Below are 22,771 nucleotides of genomic sequence, written 5' to 3' on the forward strand. Positions count from 1 at the left end.
ATATAGAAATGACTTATGAAATTCAGTATACTCTCAACATTAATTTTTTTTTAATGTACCAATTGTCTACTGAACCTATTATATGGCAGATATTACTTCAGGCTACACTGGTAAATGAAATACTTGGCTTTGTAGAACTTTTATTTTAAAGGGTGAGACAATTAAAAGCTATAAACCTTAACAGAAATTGCATACGGTATTCAAAAATGATGAGTACAATGGGGAAAAAGAAAAATTAGATCAGGGTGAGAAAAATCAAGGTTGCTAGGCAGGGGATGGGGAGTTAAGAATTTTAATAGGAAGATCAGGGTAGTTACAATGAAGCTGACAATTGAACAAAGGTATGGAAAGGTGATGCAATTGCCCAGAACTATCAGCAATAAGGTCACTCCAGACAAAGGAATTGGCTATCTTGAAGGCCATAAGGTTGGATCGTGCCTGGCATATCTGAGGAATAGCAAGGAGGCCACTGTGAGGGACTGAAGAGTAGCAGGGAAAGAGGTCACAGAGGTTAAATGAGTGGCTAGATCATGTAAAAGCTTAGAAGTCATTGTAAAACTCTGGCTTTTATATTTGGAAACTTACTGTGTGATAGAATTTCTGCTAATAACTGAGAGTTCAAATGTCCATAAAATTTCAAGGATTCTTATTCTAGTAAGACAGAATAAAGAAAAAGAGTTCATATTTTCACATGGTGTAACAAGTGCTCAGAGATCCGAGTGTAGGAAGCTATGGGAGCACAGAAGAAGGCACTAAAATCACACCAATATATTTGATGACTGTGACTATATATAAATTTGTATTTTCTAGATTTTTTATAGTCATGGAATCACACAGTATATACTATTCATTGCCTGGCTTTTCTTTTCTCAGGCTCATTACTTAGAGAATCTCCAATTGTTAATAGTTCATTTTGATGTTGAATAGAAATCTCTTTAATGAATAGATCATAATTTGTCTTTGCTCTATTGATGGACATTGATGAACATTTCCACTGTTTTCAATTCTTAAAAATAAAGCTGCCATGAAATTCATATACAAGTCCTTGTACGAACATAGGGTTTGTTTCTCTTGGTTAAATGCCTAGAAGTAAAATGGCTATTCGTGTAACTGCAACATATTTTGCATTTAAAAAAATTTTCAAACTATTTTCCAAAGTGGTGGTATCATGATACATGCCCACAACAGTTTAGATTTTTTGTTGCTTCTCAATCTAGCTCAGACGAAGTACAATTAGCCTTTATAATTTTAGCCATTCTAATAGATGTCTCATTATGATTTTAACTTGTATTTATTTAATGTCTAAATGTTGAGAAATTTGTCATGTGCTTATAAGCCATCCATATCCTTTTGGTGACATGTCTCTTCAATAATTTTCTTCACATGTAAAATTGGATACTCTGTTTGATTATTAGTAAGGTTTTTTATTTTTATTCATATTTTAACAATCAGAGTTGATGTCCATTATCAGATATATAATTTGCAAAGCCCTTCTCCATCTTTACGGTTTCTCAATGGAGCTTTGATAGTTGTGTCTATCGAGAAATATGCTACTTCTTTCCTGGTACACGGAGGTATGACTAGAACATTATCAATGTTGACCTTTGCAAAGAAAATCATGGCTTAAGATATATGTAGTCTGCGGTTGTTGGGAGTGTTCTGTAATATCAAGCATATCTAGTTAGTTGATAATTTTATTCAAGTCTTACATATCTTACCAATTTGATGACCATTTGTCTATATAATCTTAAAATAAAGGTGTTGAAATTTTTTTCCATTTCTCTTCTAAGGTAGAAGTTATGATTTTTGTTCTTAGTTTTTCCCTATATATCTCCAAATCTGTTATTAAGTATTAAAAGTCAAGAATTATTATACTCCCTGATGAATTCATCCTTTACTCTTCTGTAATTTTGACTTGATCTTTATGTCTGATAATGAAATATGCTTTAAAATCACTTTTCATTATCTTGATATAATCACCAAAGTTATAGTGTGATTTGTGTTAATATAGCGTAGTTTTTCTTTTAATTTATAAAGCACTTCTAAATTTAATCCTGAAAAAAAAAACAGCTTTTTAACTCTGGAAGCATCTTTCTAAATTATCTTTTTTTTTTTTTAATGAAGCAGTAGCAATTTTTGTTGAGGGACCTAAACTGAAAGTAGGTTTAGAAATTTATTTATTTATTTATTTATTTAGTAAAATATTTTATTTTGTTTATTGACAGCAAGAGAGAGAGAGAGAGAGAGAGAGAGAGAGAGAGAGAGGAAGTGCACAAGTGGGAGGAATCACGTGCAAAGGGAGAGGAAGAAGCAAGCTCCTTTGGGTGCAAGTAGTCCCATGCAGGGCTGGATCCCTGTACACTGGAATCATGAACTCAGCAAAAGGCAAACATCTGCTTAAACAACTAAGTCATCCAGGCACCCCTAGAAAATTAAAAAAAAAAAAAACCTTTTAAAAACATTTTGTTTCTTTCTTTTTTTTAAATTTTTTTATTTATTTGAAAGACAGAGAGACAGGAAGAGGAACTATAAGCAGGGCAGAGGGAAAAGGAGAAGCATGTTTCCCACTGAGCAGAGAGCCTGATGTGGGGCTCCATCCCAGGACCCTGAAATCATGACCTGAAAAGAAGGGACACTGATGGATGAAGCCACCCAGACACCTCTTTTCTTTGTTTTTAATATATGGTAACTGATGCTTCCCAGCCACGAGGAGCATATTACCCATTGATTAAATCTTTGATAACAACCTATTTAAAGAGGTGTGTAAATATATACTTACTCAGATTTATACACTTTGTGTTTTCTTCATAGTTTGGGGCTGGAACCCATGGTCACAACACTGCTTCCAGTCTTTGCCTTCCCATCTTTTGATACCAGGTATTTGGTCAGCAAAGCAAATTAGTATCACAATTAATAAGCCCTTGGCACCATATCTCTGGAGCAGGGGTTGCTCTTAGCCAAGGCCCAGAGCAGTTGACCTCCCCTCGCTAGTGCTGTAGCCCCAAGGACTAGGTCCCTGCCACCAGAACTCAGTCTTACATGTTATGCTAAGCAGACAAAACCAAAACAGGAAAGCTCCGACAGCTTTCACTGGCATGCCTCATCTCCCACTCCCTCGATGTCCAGGCAGTACCAGATGCCAGGGAGGGGCCTTGGTCCAACATATTTGAGGGAAGGATGTAGCCACGAGCAAGTACCTGCCTCTCTGTGCCTTTCTTTCCTGAGCAGGTTGTAAGGAGGAGGAAGAGGAAGGGGAAGAGAGGTGAACTTCAAGGGGTGAAGGCCTCAGGTAGGCAGCTGGCTCCTTCCAGTAGGAAAGGGACAAAGGAGAAGGCAGTGAGTCTTGCAGGGAGGGTGGGGGGTAAGGGTTACAGCTTATGACGGAATATGGACAGGAGTAATAGGGATACTAGACATTTGAGTCCACCATTGGCAAGCTGGGCTGGGTGTCAGGGCAGATAGGCCTCCCTGGGCAACGGCACATGAGAGAAGGTGGAATTCTTCTCTGAGGAGCAGGTGGAGCTTTGGGTGTTGGGAAAGCATAGACAGTATTGTTCCAGGGCCAAGGACAGGTCTGGGTACTCCTGGTTGGATTTCAAGGCCACAGTATGATCCAGGTCTTCTACTAGCAGCTTGGAGGTACCACATGCCAGCCACCCCTCATTATTGTGTATAACTCTCTGGTGCACTTATTGGCTTATCCATCAAATGACTCCTTCAGCAGCGTGAAAACCACCTCCACAGGCACTCCAGGATATGGGAGGCTTCCAGAGTGAATATTTTGCACAGGATCACGCCAAAAGACCAGAAGTCAGTCTGGTGCATGTCAATCTGGTCAAACATGGCCTTAGGGGCCATCCACTTCACATGCAGTCCACTGTTGGTTGTCTTTTTAAAGTAACTGATGTGGTGATATCTCTGGCAAGGCTGAAGTCTGAGATCTTCATCATGTTGTCCTTTGTCACCAGCACTTCCCTGGTGGCTAGGTCTTGGTGTAAGCACTCTTGGAGGCAAGGTACTCCATTCCTCAGGCTACCTGATAGGCACAGGATACCAGGTCCTTGGAGGAGAGTTGCTCTGCTGCATTGTGGCTGATATTGTAACAGTACTCCAAGTCAGGAGGCCTCTGAGCCTGCAGGTACTCCTGCATGTTGTCTTTGGAGGCATATTCCATGAGAGTGTACGAAGGACCGTCCTGTGTGCAGGACCCAGCAGGTTGTTGGTGTCCTTGTGCTGGCCAATCATCTTCATCATCTCCATTTCTGAGATTAGGTTTGACAGGTCTTTATCTGTTGCATCTGACTTCAACATCTTTACAGACACTTTAGTCAAATGGTTGGATTTTTCTTTGTCCAGCCCAATGGCCTCCTCCAACACCACCTGCCTAATGTAGGCCTGTCTTAGGTGTCTGCCTAAACTGCCTACAACCAGCCTGCCTCAAGGCAGTTATGAACTCTAGATTATCCTCAAAAACATTAAACCACAAGCTAAAAATTCTTTTCACTAGGTCTCTGTCGCAGGTCTAATTTTCTTATCTTTCATCATTTATCTTTTTCCTAATTCTTATTTTCAGTATAGTTTATTTTGCTTCCAGGTGTTTCCCCTGGTTTCTGTATGCTGTTTCATAGGGAAGAATTATCCTGTCATAAAATTATTTCTTGAACATTCATTACATCTCTCAGTTAAATTGGGTTCTTTTATGGTATTGATTCATTTGAGTTTTCTCAAAATGGGAAGAATTTTCAAAATGGTGTTTTCCTCAAGGTTCAGAGTATGTCTTAGCCTCATCTTTACTCTTTTTGAAATTCACTTTCAAATTCTTGTCCCTCTTTTTATCTTTTTAAATTAAAATGTTTTATTTTTACTATTCTTTTATTTGAGTATAGTTGATATTCAGTGTTACATTGGTTTCAGGTTTTCAATATCTCCATACATTATTCTGTGATCACTACAAATATAGCCACCATCTGTCACCATATAACACTATTATAATATCATTGACTATATTCTCTACACTGTCCCATATCTCTTTTTAAAATCTCTGATTTTTATGTTTTCTGTTATTCCAATTTTCGACCATCATATTACTTGTATACTTTAACAAAATATGCCTGATTACACACTCTTTGCAGAAAACCATAGTATTTGATTTATAGTAGTCTTCTTCTTCTTTTTTTTTTTAATTAACATATACTGTATTATTAGCCCCAGGGGTATAGGTCTGTGATTCGCCAGGTTTACACACTTTACAGCACTCACCACAGCACATACCCTCCTCAATGTTCATAACTCCACCACCCTCTCCCTACCCTCCCCACCCCCCTGTCAACTCTCAGTTTGTTTTGTGAGATTAAGAGTCTCTTATGGTGTCTCCCTCCCGATCCCATCTTGTTTCATTTACTCATTTCCTGTCCCCCAATCCCCCCACATTGCACTTCCATTTCCTCATATCAGGGAGATCATATGATTGCGTATTCCTCTGGTTGACTTATTTTGCTAAGCATAATACCCTCTAGTTCCATCCATGTCATCGCAAATGGCAAGATTTTATTTCTTTTGATGGCTGCATAGTATTCCAATATATATATATATATATATATATATATAATCCATTTGTTGATGGACATCTAGGTTCTTTCCATAGTTTGGCTATTGTGGATATTGCTGCTATAAACATTTGGTGCACGTGCCCCTTTGGATCATATAGTAGTCTTCTTTATCTCTATCAGAACCCCAGGAAGCTTTATTTATATATTTACTCACTTAAACAGATGATCCAACACAACGTTTTTTGATGTTCAAATGTATTATAATGTCTTACCGCTTAACACTATTCTTACTGTTCTCTTTCACTGTCTGACTAAATCCTCATCATCACTATGCCATTTAATCATAAAGAACATTTGAACTCAGAGTTCTCTCCATATCAGGGAATGAAGACTCCACCCTTCTGTTTGTGCAGTTAAAATAAATGTTGATATTGTATGTCCTGCACATATTCCATCCTGTTCACCAGAATATTCACCATCAAAATATATACAAAATAAAAACCATACCTCACCACTTCTATTACCACCCAGCATGCTAAAAACACCATCATATGTTCCTGAATTATTGACTTGATTGATAACCCCACTTCCACACATACTGCACTCCTTTTTCCCTGCAAATTTATTTTGGTACAGCAACTTAACCTAAAAATCAAGTCAGATGATTTTATTCTGCTGTTGGAAGTCTTTTGGTATCTTCCCCTTTCATATTAAATAAAAACTGAAGGCGTTTCAATGTAGTAGAAGGTCATACATCAATACGTTCTTCCTCTCTCCACCACTATGAACTCCTCATTGGCCTCCTTGCTTTTCCTCAAAAGTAACAGACCAGCTGTTCACACAAAGTCTATATACTTACTTGCTCTGCCTAGAGCAATCTTTTCCTTTAATATTTGTATAACACCCTCCTTCACTTCCTGGGTCTTTGTGCAAATAACATCTCATAAATGAGATATAACCACCCAACACAAAATAAAATTAACTTTCATCCCAGCATTCTCTAATGGCTTTTACCTTTCTTGTATTTCTTTGTAACACTTATCACCGTCAACCATCCATCATTATTCTATTACTGGTTTATTTTCTTATTGGAGACAGAGAGAGAGATAATTGGGAGGGGGCGCAGAGGAAGAAGAAAACACCCCACTGCCTAGAAAGCATGCTGGGGAGTTACATCCCAGGACCCTGAGATCATGACCCAAGCCAAAGGCAGTCACTCAATGGACTGAGCCACCAAGGTGCCCCTCTATTATTGGTTTATTTCACTATTATATTTCAAAAGAATGTAAGCTCTTTGTGTTCAGGTATTTTATATGTTTGATTAATTGAAGTATTCTCAGAAAGGTAGCTGGCAGATTGTAAGGGATCACTAAACTGTATTTTGTTGTTATTATTGGGCTCCTTTATGGGCTTTACCTCTTACACTAGACGTCTATCCTTCAGATGTAAGCAATAAAAATAGAGCCCTGCTCCCTGTTCCAATGAGTAAAAAGCCTGTATTAAGTGGATATTTTAAAAGCTCAATGAATGGCTTAATAGCTGTATATAGGGGGAAAGGGAACATATTTTCCACGCTTTAGAAGTGGAGTTCTTTTATAGAGTTCTTGTACAAGCCTACACTATTGAACGATAATGGGCAGTTGTACATTCCAATTATACAAACACTTTGGTAATTTATATCCTTTTTTTGTAATTCATGACTGGATCATTTAATTCCTTAGGAGCATTATAGCATTTCAACTTTTCATGTTCAATAAACTTATTGGGGTTGCTACCCTTTTTATTCAAATGGAGAAATAGTCATGATTTAATCTAAATAAAGTGTTATTGATTGTGTTGCTTTCTAGGAATGAGTCGCACATGCTCGCTTAAAAGTTTTGTTAAATTCCCAAATCTGTCACCGATAAAAGCCTTTTGTAGATTGATAACTTGATCCAAACAGAAAAGATATGTAACACTGAATTGTTATACTATCTTTGTTTCCATCATGCATTGTAATAACACCCATCTTAATTCTATTTAAGACAAGTCATCGCCAGATGGCTTTCTGGCATTGATTGCATGATATGACATCTAGTATAACTAAAAGTTTTTGGTTTTAGTAGCATATAAATCAATTTAGAAAAATATATGTATTTGAATATAAGGTAAAGTTTTAAATTATTTGGGAATAGTAAACTAATTTTTTTTTGTAAATTTTTATTTTCCTAAATTTCATTGAGCTCTTTTGCAATAAGAAACAAGTTACAAAAAATTAAGGTTTATTTACCCCAATTCAAAATTATTAGGAATATAATCATAGTGGTTGAAGTATTTAAAATATTGAACCCAAAATATTTTATTAGGTAAATTTGTGAATGCTGAGTATTCACTGTTAAAATATACTAATCCTATTGATAGACTGATAGAAGCCTAAGATCAAATATTTATTAAATATTTATATCCATATCTTTTCATGGCTTGGTAATTCATTTCTCTAGCATTAAATAATATTCCATTGTTTGCATGTACTACACTTTATTTGACCTTTCACCTATGGAAGGATATCTTGGTTGCTTCCAAGCTTCTGTCAGTAATGAATAAAACTACTATAGACATCTTTGTGGGTATAGATTTCATCTTCTTTGGATAAATACCAAGAACTGCTACTGCTGAATCATCTGGCAAGAATATGTTTAGTTTTGTAAGAAACTGCCAAGTTGTTTTCCATTCTTCATTCTCAATAGACATGGAAGAACATTCCTGTTGCTCCACATCCTCACCAACATTTTGTGTTCTGTTTTCAGTGTCCTGGATTCTGGGTAAGTACTGGTGTCTCTTTTTTGTTTTAATTTGCATTTTCCTGATGACATATGATGTAAGCATCTTTTTATATGCTTATTTGCCATCTGTAATATTTTCTTTTGTGAGGTATCTGCTAAGGTCTTTGGCTCATTTTTTTTTTAAATATTTTACTTATTTATTTGACAGAGAGAAATCACAAGCCGATGGAGAGGCAGGCAGAGAGAGAGAGAGAGCGGGAAGCAGGCTCCCTCCTGAGCAGAGAGCCCGATGTGGGACTCGATCCCAGGACCCTGAGATCATGACCTGAGCCGAAAGTAGTGGCTTAACCCACTGAGCCACCCAGGCGCCCCTCTTTGGCTCATTTTTAATCAGGTTTTTCCCCCATTGTTGAGTTTTAAGGGGTCTTTGTGTATTTTAGATTAACAGTCCTTTGCCAGATGTGTATTTTGCAAATTTTTTCTCATAGTCTGTTCTTTGCCTTTTCATTCTCTTGGCATTGTGTTTCACAGAGTAGACATTTTTAAATTCAGTGCTTGTGCTTTTGTAGCTAAAGTTATTTCCAAAATCAAGGTCATTTAAATTTTCTTCTATATTACCTTCTATATGTTTCATGTTTAGGTTTATAATCCAATCTGAGTTAATTTTTTTGAAGAGGGAATGATATCTGTCTGGATTTATTTTATTTTATTATTTTATTTTATTTTTATTTCATATTTTTACATTTAGCTTCACCATTACTCCAGAACCATTTGTTTAACAGATTGTATTTTGCTCTCTTGTATTGCTTTTGCTTTTATATTAAATATAAAATATAATTGATAATATATATTCCATTCCTTTAATCTAGTCTTTCTGTGGTATTACAATATCTTGCTTACAATTATCGTTAGGGTATACTTTTTTTTAAGATTTTATTTATTTATTTGACAGAGAGAGAGAGATCACAAATAGGCAGAGAGACAGACAGAGAGAGAGATGAGGAGAAGCAGGCTCCCTGCTGAGCAGAGAGCCCAATGTGGGACCCGATCCCAGGCCCCTGGGATCATGACCTGAGCCGAAGGTAGAGGCTTAACCCACTGAGCCACCCAGGCGCCCCTTTGAAGGCAGTCCTCAGTCTTTGTTCTCCTTCAACACTATGTTGAATATTGTGAGTCTTTGCCTCTCCATATCAACTTTTAAATAAGTTTGTTAATATTAAAAAAAAAACTCTTGCTGGAATGCATTAATGCATAGATAAACTTGGAAACCAGTGACCTCTTGAGCTTAGCAGGAGATAGACCATGGACATCAGTTGTCACAGTGGTGCCTCTGGCAGAACCTATTGCAAATCCCTAGGCAAAATGAGACCTCAAGGATCTGAGAGAATGTCTAAGAAGTACTTGATACATACCTTGGGTATGGTTTATTGAAGTGTCCACCTGTCTGAAAGCTGGGGAATCTAGATAAGGGAGGGAAAATTAGTTGTGATAAAACATATCAACAAACATCAATAAATTTTGTAAAACTCATTGTCATGGCTCATATACAATATGACCAACAAAGGGACCATCAAAGGAAAGCATCCGTTATGTTTATTGTGAAATTTTTTATTCTAAATAAAGCAATGAGAGGGGAAGACACAATGAGAAAATTACCATTTTATAAATGGTAAACTTCTTACAAAATGGAATAGGTTTTATATTCTAAGTAGTATATTGAAAAGTAAAACATTGGGGCACCTGGGTGGCTCAGTTGTTTGGGCTGCTGCCTTTGGCTCGGGTCATGATCTCAGGGTCCTGGGATGGAGCCCTGCATTGGGCTCTCTGCTCTGCAGGAAGCCTACTTCTCTCTCTCTTTCTCTCTCTGCCTGCCTCTCTGCCTACTTGTGATCTCTGTCTGTCAAATAAATAAATAAAATCTTTAAAAAAAAGAAAGAAAAGTAAAACATTAAAAAATAAAATTTTAATTTAAAAAAATTATGTAATTTTTAAAAAAGCTTAAAAATAGCAGAACCATTTTTCTTATAACTGGAAAATACATTGTATATATATCTATGAAAAATACTTGTCGGGTGCCTGGGTGGCTCAGTGGGTTCAGCCGCTGCCTTCAGCTCAGGTCATGATCTCAGGGTCCTGGGAGCCCCACATCAGGCTCTCTGCTCATGGGGGAGCCTGCTACCTCCTCTCTATCTCTGCCTGCCTCTCTGCCTACTTGTAATCTCTCTCTGTCAAATACATAAATAAAATCTTTAAAAAAAATATCTTGTTATGGGGGCGACTGGGTAGCTCAGTGGGTTAAAGCCTCTGCCTTCGGCTCAAGTCAGGATCCCAGGTTCCTTGGATTTAGTCCCACATCGGGCCCTCAGCTCAGAAGGGAGCGTGCTTCCTCCTCTCTCTCTGCCTGACCCTGCCTAATTGTGATCTCTGTCAAATAAATAAATAAAATCTTTTATAACAAAAAATTAAAAAAACTTGTCATTTCTGGAATCAGGAGCATATGGAAAAAAATAATATCTGAGGACAATACTTCTGCCATGTTTTGTGCCTTGTTAATATTTTTAAACAGTCAGCCAACTTTTAGTTTATTGAAATACCTGCTAAGATACAAGCAGTGCCTTTTGGAGCCCTATGACTATAAAAATTAATTGCAAATATTCAAAATGTTTACTCTGGTGTCACTATTTAGGGCCACCACCAAGCATGTTTCAGAATTAAGCATAACTGTTACTCTTCTGTAAGGCAAAAGGCCATGTTTTCAGGAGTTCCATCTGCTGTACTAGGAGGTGAATCAAGTAATGATTTTTGTCTGTAAAATAATTCACTTTTCAATCTAACATTCCTCATTCCACATTATAATAATAAAAACTAGGAGGAGACTAAAATAAACAACTACAACTACAACAACCAGCTTTTCCTTCAGTGGAAAAGTAAATAGAACCTTATGAGTAGCCTGAAATTTTTTAAAAATATTTTTAAGATAAGCGTTTTTGTTAGAAAACCATATATTTTATATTACTAAGAAATAACAGGCAAAGTTTTATTAACTTCTAAAAAGTCTAGTTACTTCTATTTATCTATTAACTCATCTCTTTATGAAGTAGAACATGATCACACCTATTGTATCTACCCAAGTTTGTATGCTTTGGTTATTTTATGTTTGCTATTTCCTTGCTTAATTTTTACAATATTTGATACATAATAGTATCTTTAAGTCCATCTATGGTTTCACAGAATTTGTTTGAACTTCATCAAAATGTACCATACTTTTTGCACTGTCCTTGTTTTACTTCTCTATTAACTTTCCAAGATTTATTCAATTTAGAGTGTGTAGCTATCAGTTATTTTTATTCCTCCGTAATGCTATGTTTACAAATTTGTATTTATCTGTACTTTTAAAAGTATCTTAATTATATACCATTTCTCATCTCACGTAACACTCACGTTACTTCTACACTTATCAGATATTATGTAACTGAAAACCACAACTCAGCAACAATATAGCACCATTTTTCAAAATTAAATGGCTTACCAGAATTCTTTAATTCTATCCTTTATTTGTATTAGATGACCCTTTATTCTGGTATTTGGCATTGTTCATATGGAGGAAAGCTTATAAGTTGATATTCCATAAATAGAAGGATTTATTATGATTGATTAATTATTTTCATTTAGAATGCATAGAATATGGTTGATTTAAATATTTCTTTCTTACTCTCTGCCTGGAACATAGTGCTATCTATGTAATAGCCACTAAAATATTAAGTTAATTACCTGGACTTTAAACATCATATGAATAGGAATAACATACAGAACTCTTCTCAGATTGGGACACCTGGGTGGCTCAGTCAGTTAAACGTCTGAGCTGTTAGCTCAGGTCAGAATCGTAGGGTCCTGGGACTCAGTTCTGCCACAGATTCCCTGCTTAGCTGGGAGTTTGCGTCTCCCTCACTCTGCTGCTCCCCCTGCTTGTGCTCTCTCTCACTCACAAATAAATAAAATTAAAAAAATGAATTCTTCTCAGATAGCTAATATACAATATCGTCTTTTTATTCATCAAATATAAAGTGCCATATATTAATGAAATTCAGACTACTTCAAATTCATTTTTTAACCAGTAAGAAAGTACTGAGAACAAGCCAAAAATGTCTTTAATGAATTAAAGAAATAGATTGATTTTCAATATCTTAATGTTTCTAAAATAAATTGCAAGATTTTTATACTAGATATCAGTGTAAATATTCATTATACAATGATATTCTAAAAATAAGCCTTAGAAAACTACTTGACACATATGATGACAATAACGAGTTTGACAAAAGTCAGTTTCGGTAAAACTTACAACACCTACCACCTGAAACTCTTGTTCTAAAATTTCATTATTTTAATTTACAAAAATACAAAAGTAATATATCAGAGTAAGTATATTGATAGCTTTGAAGGTATGCTCTGGTTGTGCACTGTTTACTATTTAAAGGGGATTCAAATATGTGATGCTTATGGTGTGACTCTATTAAAATTCAACAAGTTCAGAAGCATACGAGGAATAGAATAAAGACAAAAGATGACCCTTCCTTATCCTAAAGATAGACAATGGTATATATGTGGTAGTTGGGGAGAGAATCCAGTCAGTAGATGGAGGATGTGGTAGTGAAAAAAAAAAGACACAAAGTTTTGGTTGACCGTTTAGCACTATATTTAACAAAGTGAAATTGTGTGTTAACAGCTTTGAATAAAATCCAAAAAATATTTTCAATTCATTGAAGATTATTTAGGAAAAACTTGGAAAATACAACTTGATAAGGATTCCAATAAAAGATTCATAAGCAATACAAGTTTCAGAATTTTTGTATATTTTCCCTAAAAAGCCATTTGATTTAAATTAAAAAGAATTCTATTTACCTGTCACTTAAATAAGAGGAAATTATTTGGTTTTGTAAGAAGTCAATAAAATAAATGAACATATCTCTAGGAAACAGATATGCACACTAAGTTAAAAATAATAGTGCTTAAGCTGTTCAGCAAACATTTGTAAAATTCCTTGCCATCAGCTAGCTCTGGAGTTCTGCTAGGTGAGTAAGGCCATGTATGTTACTGCTCAGAGTACTGACGCAAAGCAATTGTCCCCTTCATCTCCATTTTTTGCCATTGATATGTCATGCTATGTTGTTTAGAGATACATAAATGGCCCTACATGAAGGCCTTGTTTTGTATGTATATGGGTGACTGTGATTTAACTTTCAAATCAGATGGCCCCTGATTTACAATGATTCAACTTATGATATATTTGGCAATGATGTGAAAGTGAAAGTGATTCAGTAGAAACTGTACTTTGAATTTTGAATTTGGGTCTTTATAAAAAGGGCCAGTGACATGTGGTATGGTGCCGTCTTGTGATGCTGGGCAGGGGCAGTGAGCCACAGCTCCCAGTCAGCTAGAAGATTACAGGGGTGAACACCTGATATTCTTACAACCATTCTATATATAACCATTCTTCTTTTTTTAGTGTAATATTTAATAAATTTCATGTGATATTTGATACTTTGTTATAAAATAGGCTTTGTTTAAGATGATTTTGCCTAAATGCAGGCAAATGTAAGTTTAAATAAGCTTAAGGTAAGCTATGATATTTGATAGTTTAGGGGTATTAAATGCATTTTCAGTTTTTTATGTGTGTCTCTGGACATAGCCCCCTTGTAAGCTGAAGAACATCTCTATATGTATATGTAGCCTTGGTATGGTTTACATATTATTGGCATGAAACATCTAGAACAGTACGTGTGCCATATAATTATCTACAACATCAAACAAGTTTCTTGAAAACTTGTGCCAAAGGGGTTATGTCTTTAAGGATTCTTATTTCAGAAAGGTTCTCTCAAACGTAAGATTGTTCAGAAGTTAAGTGAAAATCTGACCAAACTCAACATTTTTCCATTTTCCCTAGTGAGCAAAGATAGCTAAAATCTATCTGCCATTTTCAACACTGTACTCAACGACTGTAATTCTAATTTAAGAACAGATTATTTATATCAAAACCACATGTTGGCCTAATCTTACACAATATTCATAAATCTCACTCAGAGCCTTGGACCCTTTTATTTGTTGAGTCTATATGATACTACGGACATTCATCTTTTCTGACCTCATAGCTTCATGTATGTCTATACTTTTAAAAATACATGCATCAGATCCATTGTAAAATGTCTGGGTTATAAAATGTGCTATGCTATCAAAATGGTACTAAGAATATACAAATGACCTGATGTAATGAACTGGACCAGATTGCCAGATATCACATTTCATACCAGAAAGATTCAGTGTTAAGTTTTAAAATGGCCAGCTATACTTCGACTGAATTATAACTCATTTAACTTCTTTCTTTGTGTACAGTATTATACATTAGTCAGTACTATAGTAAATAAGTACTTTGGACAGATGTAAATATGCTGTAATAAAAAATGTTTTTCTTCTTTCTTTTAGTCCGTTTTACTTGTAAGACTATCCACAAATACTATGCCTCCCCCAAAATGATTTGCAATCCAAATTTTTCTCTAAATGAATTTATAGCACAGAAAAAAAATATATATATACACTTACAGTAGACATGTTCAAAAATAGTTACACAACAGCTGGGCCCTAAATGTAAGCGGTATAGTTGTTTTGTTTTGTTTTGTTTTCTTTAAAAAAAAAGAGAGTTTATGTGAAATATTGGGATTTTATTTCGAGGCCTAGTATTTCAAGACAGTTAACTACACTTACAGTGTCAACAGCCTCTTGTTGGCAGTATGATTTTATTGGTCCATGGAATAACAACAAGAATTTACTATTGTTTCTTTCTTTTATGACACTCACAGAAAAACAAATTGACACATTTGCTCAAGACCAACCAGAATCATTTTAACCTATCAAAATTGATGGGAGGCCTTCACTGCCAAAGTCACTGCTGGGTTTTCACAATTCATTGCAGACAATCTGCTACTCCCATTATGATAAAGGAGAGAAGAGTCATAATCAGGGAAGAAATCTAGATTAAAATACTTGTAATTATCATTGAATTATTTAGCCTGCTATAGGATTATTATTATTAGTGTCATTTGATAATTTTCTCTCATTTTATTAAACACAACTGTGAGTAATTACCCTACCTAATATTTCTCTGTATTGGCTGACAAGCTAGCAAACATTCATGAAAATATCCATTAGCCACACATATAAAATGCTGCATTATGATGCTGTTGAATCAGAACATACCACTACCTGATCCTGTAGCTCTTTGAGGATTTGCAAATCAATTAATTCTATGTTTATTGGATTCTTCCCATACAATTAGAAAATTTATAATAGAGTCCATGAACATTATTAGTTTTACCATTTTAAACCAGCAATCACACTTTGATTTTTACAACAAAACCAGAAATATAAACACACACATTTGGATCAGTTTTCTGTTAGTCTGTCTGGACTTCAAAATCCTATTCCTCAAGATAATGCACACCAAAGTTCTGGATTAAACAAGAAATTAGATGGCACCTGAACACTTGGTTTAATATTCTCCAAAGGACTATGCAACTTATTTCTTACATTATGACATTGCTTTACATAGATCCACACTTTTATAATGTTAGTATTTTTAATAATCAATAAAGTCAATTAATCATGATTAAAAATCAAACATAAAAATTTCTACTTTTTGCTTTTGCCCCCTCCATTTAGAACTTATTTATAGCCTGATAATTCAAAGGTCCCTATGTTTATGAAAATCTGGACAGAAATAGCTCTAAGATCCCATTTAGAACTTGATATTAATCTAAGTCTTTTGGCTCCATTTATCCTGAGAGCAAAGAGTAGGACAAAGGATTTGAGTACTGTTAGTTTATCTGGGAGATTATCCAAGGTAGAAAAGAAAGGGAAAGTGACACAGTGAAGAAGCAACTTTGTCAAAGAGGTACATTGTTGATATAATTGTTGTGGATAGAAAATGAAGGCTTGCTTTTACTGAAAGGTCCTGAGAAACTGCTTTACGTTGTCCTCATGAAGACCTGAAAACTGACAATTTTATCTATGGTTCTTATTTCCACTTCACTGAGAGCTGTCCTCAGAGGACATTAACTCTCCTACACTTTTGGGTTGTGTTGGACACATTCTAAAATGAGAGAGAGAACATGAGATGCTATCAGTGTTAAGTAACTGCAATTCCCATGGAACTATCCACCACAGGTTTGGCTATAATCAGGTGTTGGGCCTTGATATCAGAGGGATTTGAGGCAGTATCATTTTAGGTTAATCATTATATCTGAAATTTCCAAAAACTTCAACTGATGAAACTTTGATTATAAATCTATAAATATAACAATAAATCTACAGTATTCAAATTATTTTCACAGACAAAGCATCAATTGATTAATATTTAAATGTTACAAAATACTGAACTGAAAGAATTTGGTCATATAACAACGTGTAAGAAGTAGAACTTAGGTCTAATTTAGAACTCAGGATGCATTGGAGAATCAGTTAAGAAATTGAATGGAGGGACGCCTGGGTGGCTCAGTGGGTTAAGCCACTGTCTTCGGCTCAGGTCATGATCCTAGGGTCCTGGGATCGAGCCCCAAATCGGGCTTTCTCTCTGCCTGCCTCTCTGCCTGCTTGTCCTCTGTCTCTGTCAAATAAAAAAATAAAATCTTTAAAAAAAGTGATTGAATGGATGTCTGACTATCTTATAGGTTTGCTAAAAATCAGTGACTTTGTGTTCACGTGTGGCTATGTAGGAATTTTTAAATCTCTCTAAGAAGTTATTAAATTTGATTATATAATGGCAGTAAAGGATGGGAAAAGCAAAGTACAAACCCCATAAAGACAAAGGCACTGAGTATGAGAAAAGAGTAATAGATAAGAAGAATCAATGCATTTGAGGAAAGTGGGAATTGAAATACACAATGATTGTTGACTTTTTTAGATGGAGAAAAAAAACTAGCTTGCAAGAAGGAATTAACAGAAGACATGTTGTGATGTGAGACAGAATCCTAGAAAAGGCAGTAACGTGGAATGAAGGAGTAGGGAGAGCATATCAGGTAATTTGGATAGGAAGGAGTTAGGAGGTAATTGCTTGATAAATTTTATATGGCCCACTTAAATGCACAGATTTCTCTTCTTTAATTTATATGGAGAACAGGGTGTCCTTTCTCTTCACTTTCAGAGCACCAGAGGTGTACTCTTTCAGACTGAAAACCTGAAAAGCTCAGGACTCAGTTGCTTAAGCACAGCTGAGAGGACATATTTCAATTAAGATTTACATTTTGCTGTATGTAGTAGACTTTCAAAAGTGGTTTAACCATATTTTTTCATTTAACAAGAAGACTACAGAGAGTGTTTTCTGGTGTTGGTTCAGAGTCTTCAGAAAGTCAAGTGAACTATCTTAGAGGTTTTCATGGCTTTTTATTCACAGTTGCAAAAATTGCTGTTGGAGTTCTCACTGTTAAGCCCACATTTCTGGCAGAAAGATAGAGGTAAAAGAGCATGATAGCTTGTACGACTGATACTTTGTCATATGGTTACAATATAACTAGAAAAGAGACAATAAAATATTTGATGTTGTTTTAAGTTTCCTTGTTGTCAATCCCTCAGTGCTTTCTGATATTAAAGGAAAAAGTAGATGGATATTGACCTGGCAACTATCAACACCTGTCAGTCTCTCTTGGATAACCAATTTCTCTATAATCTCTTCTTCCCAGTAAAAAAAAAATAAAATATATTCATAACCTACACTGTGCCATCTCAAGTTACTGCACCAAGATAAAATTACAATGATTTTTAGTTGTTCTAAATGGACAGAATACCCTTCCTAATGATATCATGTCTTATAAGATAGATAATTGGCTTGCTACCAATATACCCAGATGTGACTGTGGAACAGGAAAAAAATAATAATATTTATTTAATCCTTGGGTTGACCCTGTTTTCACAGATGCATTACTATTAGAAAAGGTTGGTTTGGGACATTGGAATGAATTTACTTAATGGGTCTGTATGTAATTGGGTTGGAGGATATTTGTAATTTCTACAAAAATTATTAGAATTCTATCTTATTCTCTTTTGTTAATTTTTACATGTTAAAAAAGCCAACGTTTTTGTCTAGCAGATAAGATCTTAAATCCTAACAAAACTCAATTTTTTTTCTTTTTTTTTTTAAGTTTGAGAGCCTCATCTTCTCCCATGCTGCTTTAAATACAACTCAAAAAAAAGGAGCTAAGTTGGGCAGTAAGAACAGACTTTTTATTTTATTTTATTTATCTGATTTTTAATTAAAAAATTAAAGATTGTATTTATTTATTTGAGAGAGAGAGCATGAGTGGGGCAGGGGTAGGTAGCTGCAAAGAGAGACTGAGAAGTATACTCCCTAATGAGCAGGAAGCCCGATATGGAGCTCGATCCCAGGATCCTGACGGAGATCATGACCAGAGACAAAGGCATATATATACATGTGCAAAATCCCTTTCATTCTGGGAAACAATACTTTACAAGAGATGTTTGAAAAAGTACTGTGGAATCAACTTTAATTGGAGAAACAAAAATTTAATTGACTTTTGTAAAGCTACAGCGATCCAAATGATGGGAATCCCAGCCCGTTTAGGTTGTGGACCACAGAGTATTCTTTTCTGTAATATTTTATTTTCTTCCATGTCAACTAACTCCAGTCCAAGTTCACTGATCTCTTTTTAGATAGTGCACCCGTTTCTCCATGGGGTTGTTTCTGCGAGTTGCAGGTATGGCACCTGATGGCAAGCCCAAGTCTGCCCTTGGGACAGGTGGCCAAGGAGATGCTTTCCCCTTGGGACCAGAGGCACAGGACAGGCCTGCTTTCTGCCCAGACTCCTTCTTCAGAGTTGAGCACGTGCCTCTGCCCTAGTCGTCCCCTCATGTCTCCTTAGCAGCCAGGCTTCCATCTCTCAGCACAGGGAGCGGGTGACACTTGTCTTGCCACCAGCCTGCTGTTTGTGCCACGTCAGGCTATCCTGCTTCCGGAGCGTTTCCCGACCCCAAGGCCAACGGCTCCTTCTCTTCTCTGGGGGCGGCGACCAGTTATTCATGTTTATTAACTAAGATATCACAATACAAATAATACAGTTGCTCTTTATTAATACCTTCAACCGAGATCAAAAAAATATGTCATATTTAATCCAAAAATTTTATATCATCTGATAGGTCAGATATATATAAAATTACATTTAAAGTTTTAAAAATATCAGCAAATATTTTTATTTAAATGCAAATTTTAAAGAAAATCTACTTTTCCAAACACGACTTTTTATCATATTTTTTTTTGTCGACAACTGATAAATTGTTTAGCAAGACTATAAATGTTAGATCGAAAAATGATTAATATATGTAGGTTCAAAATATTATGTTCCATTAAAAATAATTTAGTCTTGGATGAACATCTGTTTGGTAATATGTTGTATCCAGATACAGTAAATTAATGACATATATAAAATTATAGGGAAATGACACCTTCCGTTCCATTATGAGTAGAGCTTTTTAAATGCTATTTGTCACAACCTGTCATCTTGTCATTATGTAGCACTATGTAGCATTTAAAAAATGTATACTCTTCACTATGAAGTCTTTTAGAAATCTAAAATATGACATTCTATGGTTTGTGTTTCCATATTCCTTTATTGCCAGTTTGAACAAATCCACATGCTTTGATTCAAAGGTAATAAATTCCTCTTATTTGGAAAAATGATGTTTATTTTTGTTCTCTCACCCTTAGCAGGTGGTTTCATTTTAGCACACTTCAGAGTTATAATTTCATGCTTATTAAAAACATTTATTATGATCTACATAGATGAATGAAACTTTTATTTTATTAAATTATTTGCCAAAAAAATCTGTAATTTTTAAAAATGTATTTCCTTTGAAGGGTTATTTTAGAGCATTCAGAGAGGATCTAGGAGTGTGGTATTATGCAAATTTTAAGTAGGTATGAAATGGTTATTTATATGATTGTTTCTTTAAGGCTTATGTATATTGTCCATTATATGCTATAAAATATTTTGAAAGTAAATTTAAGGTATGTTTTTCATAGTTTATTTTTTGGAAAAAAATATAGAAATGACTTATGAAATTCAGTATACTCTCAACATTAATTTTTTTTTAATGTACCAATTGTCTACTGAACCTATTATATGGCAGATATTACTTCAGGCTACACTGGTAAATGAAATACTTGGCTTTGTAGAACTTTTATTTTAAAGGGTGAGACAATTAAAAGCTATAAACCTTAACAGAAATTGCATACGGTATTCAAAAATGATGAGTACAATGGGGAAAAAGAAAAATTAGATCAGGGTGAGAAAAATCAAGGTTGCTAGGCAGGGGATGGGGAGTTAAGAATTTTAATAGGAAGATCAGGGTAGTTACAATGAAGCTGACAATTGAACAAAGGTATGGAAAGGTGATGCAATTGCCCAGAACTATCAGCAATAAGGTCACTCCAGACAAAGGAATTGGCTATCTTGAAGGCCATAAGGTTGGATCGTGCCTGGCATATCTGAGGAATAGCAAGGAGGCCACTGTGAGGGACTGAAGAGTAGCAGGGAAAGAGGTCACAGAGGTTAAATGAGTGGCTAGATCATGTAAAAGCTTAGAAGTCATTGTAAAACTCTGGCTTTTATATTTGGAAACTTACTGTGTGATAGAATTTCTGCTAATAACTGAGAGTTCAAATGTCCATAAAATTTCAAGGATTCTTATTCTAGTAAGACAGAATAAAGAAAAAGAGTTCATATTTTCACATGGTGTAACAAGTGCTCAGAGATCCGAGTGTAGGAAGCTATGGGAGCACAGAAGAAGGCACTAAAATCACACCAATATATTTGATGACTGTGACTATATATAAATTTGTATTTTCTAGATTTTTTATAGTCATGGAATCACACAGTATATACTATTCATTGCCTGGCTTTTCTTTTCTCAGCACCATTACTTTGAGAATCTCCAATTGTTAATAGTTCATTTTGATGTTGAATAGTAATCTCTTTAATGAATAGATCATAATTTGTCTTTGCTCTATTGATGGACATTGATGAACATTTCCACTGTTTTCAATTCTTAAAAATAAAGCTGCCATGAAATTCATATACAAGTCCTTGTACGAACATAGGGTTTGTTTCTCTTGGTTAAATGCCTAGAAGTAAAATGGCTATTCGTGTAACTGCAACATATTTTGCATTTAAAAAAATTTTCAAACTATTTTCCAAAGTGGTGGTATCATGATACATGCCCACAACAGTTTAGATTTTTTGTTGCTTCTCAATCTAGCTCAGACGAAGTACAATTAGCCTTTATAATTTTAGCCATTCTAATAGATGTCTCATTATGATTTTAACTTGTATTTATTTAATGTCTAAATGTTGAGAAATTTGTCATGTGCTTATAAGCCATCCATATCCTTTTGGTGACATGTCTCTTCAATAATTTTCTTCACATGTAAAATTGGATACTCTGTTTGATTATTAGTAAGGTTTTTTATTTTTATTCATATTTTAACAATCAGAGTTGATGTCCATTATCAGATATATAATTTGCAAAGCCCTTCTCCATCTTTACGGTTTCTCAATGGAGCTTTGATAGTTGTGTCTATCGAGAAATATGCTACTTCTTTCCTGGTACACGGAGGTATGACTAGAACATTATCAATGTTGACCTTTGCAAAGAAAATCATGGCTTAAGATATATGTAGTCTGCGGTTGTTGGGAGTGTTCTGTAATATCAAGCATATCTAGTTAGTTGATAATTTTATTCAAGTCTTACATATCTTACCAATTTGATGACCATTTGTCTATATAATCTTAAAATAAAGGTGTTGAAATTTTTTTCCATTTCTCTTCTAAGGTATAAGTTATGATTTTTGTTCTTAGTTTTTCCCTATATATCTCCAAATCTGTTATTAAGTATTAAAAGTCAAGAATTATTATACTCCCTGATGAATTCATCCTTTACTCTTCTGTAATTTTGACTTGATCTTTATGTCTGATAATGAAATATGCTTTAAAATCACTTTTCATTATCTTGATATAATCACCAAAGTTATAGTGTGATTTGTGTTAATATAGCGTAGTTTTTCTTTTAATTTATAAAGCACTTCTAAATTTAATCCTGAAAAAAAAAAACAGCTTTTTAACTCTGGAAGCATCTTTCTAAATTATCTTTTTTTTTTTTAATGAAGCAGTAGCAATTTTTGTTGAGGGACCTAAACTGAAAGTAGGTTTAGAAATTTATTTATTTATTTATTTATTTAGTAAAATATTTTATTTTGTTTATTGACAGCAAGAGAGAGAGAGAGAGAGAGAGAGAGAGAGAGAGAGAGAGAGGAAGCGCACAAGTGGGAGGAATCACGTGCAAAGGGAGAGGAAGAAGCAAGCTCCTTTGGGTGCAAGTAGTCCCATGCAGGGCTGGATCCCTGTA

Source organism: Mustela nivalis (genome assembly GCF_964662115.1).
Source record: "Mustela nivalis genome assembly, chromosome: X".
NCBI lineage: Eukaryota > Metazoa > Chordata > Mammalia > Carnivora > Mustelidae > Mustela > Mustela nivalis.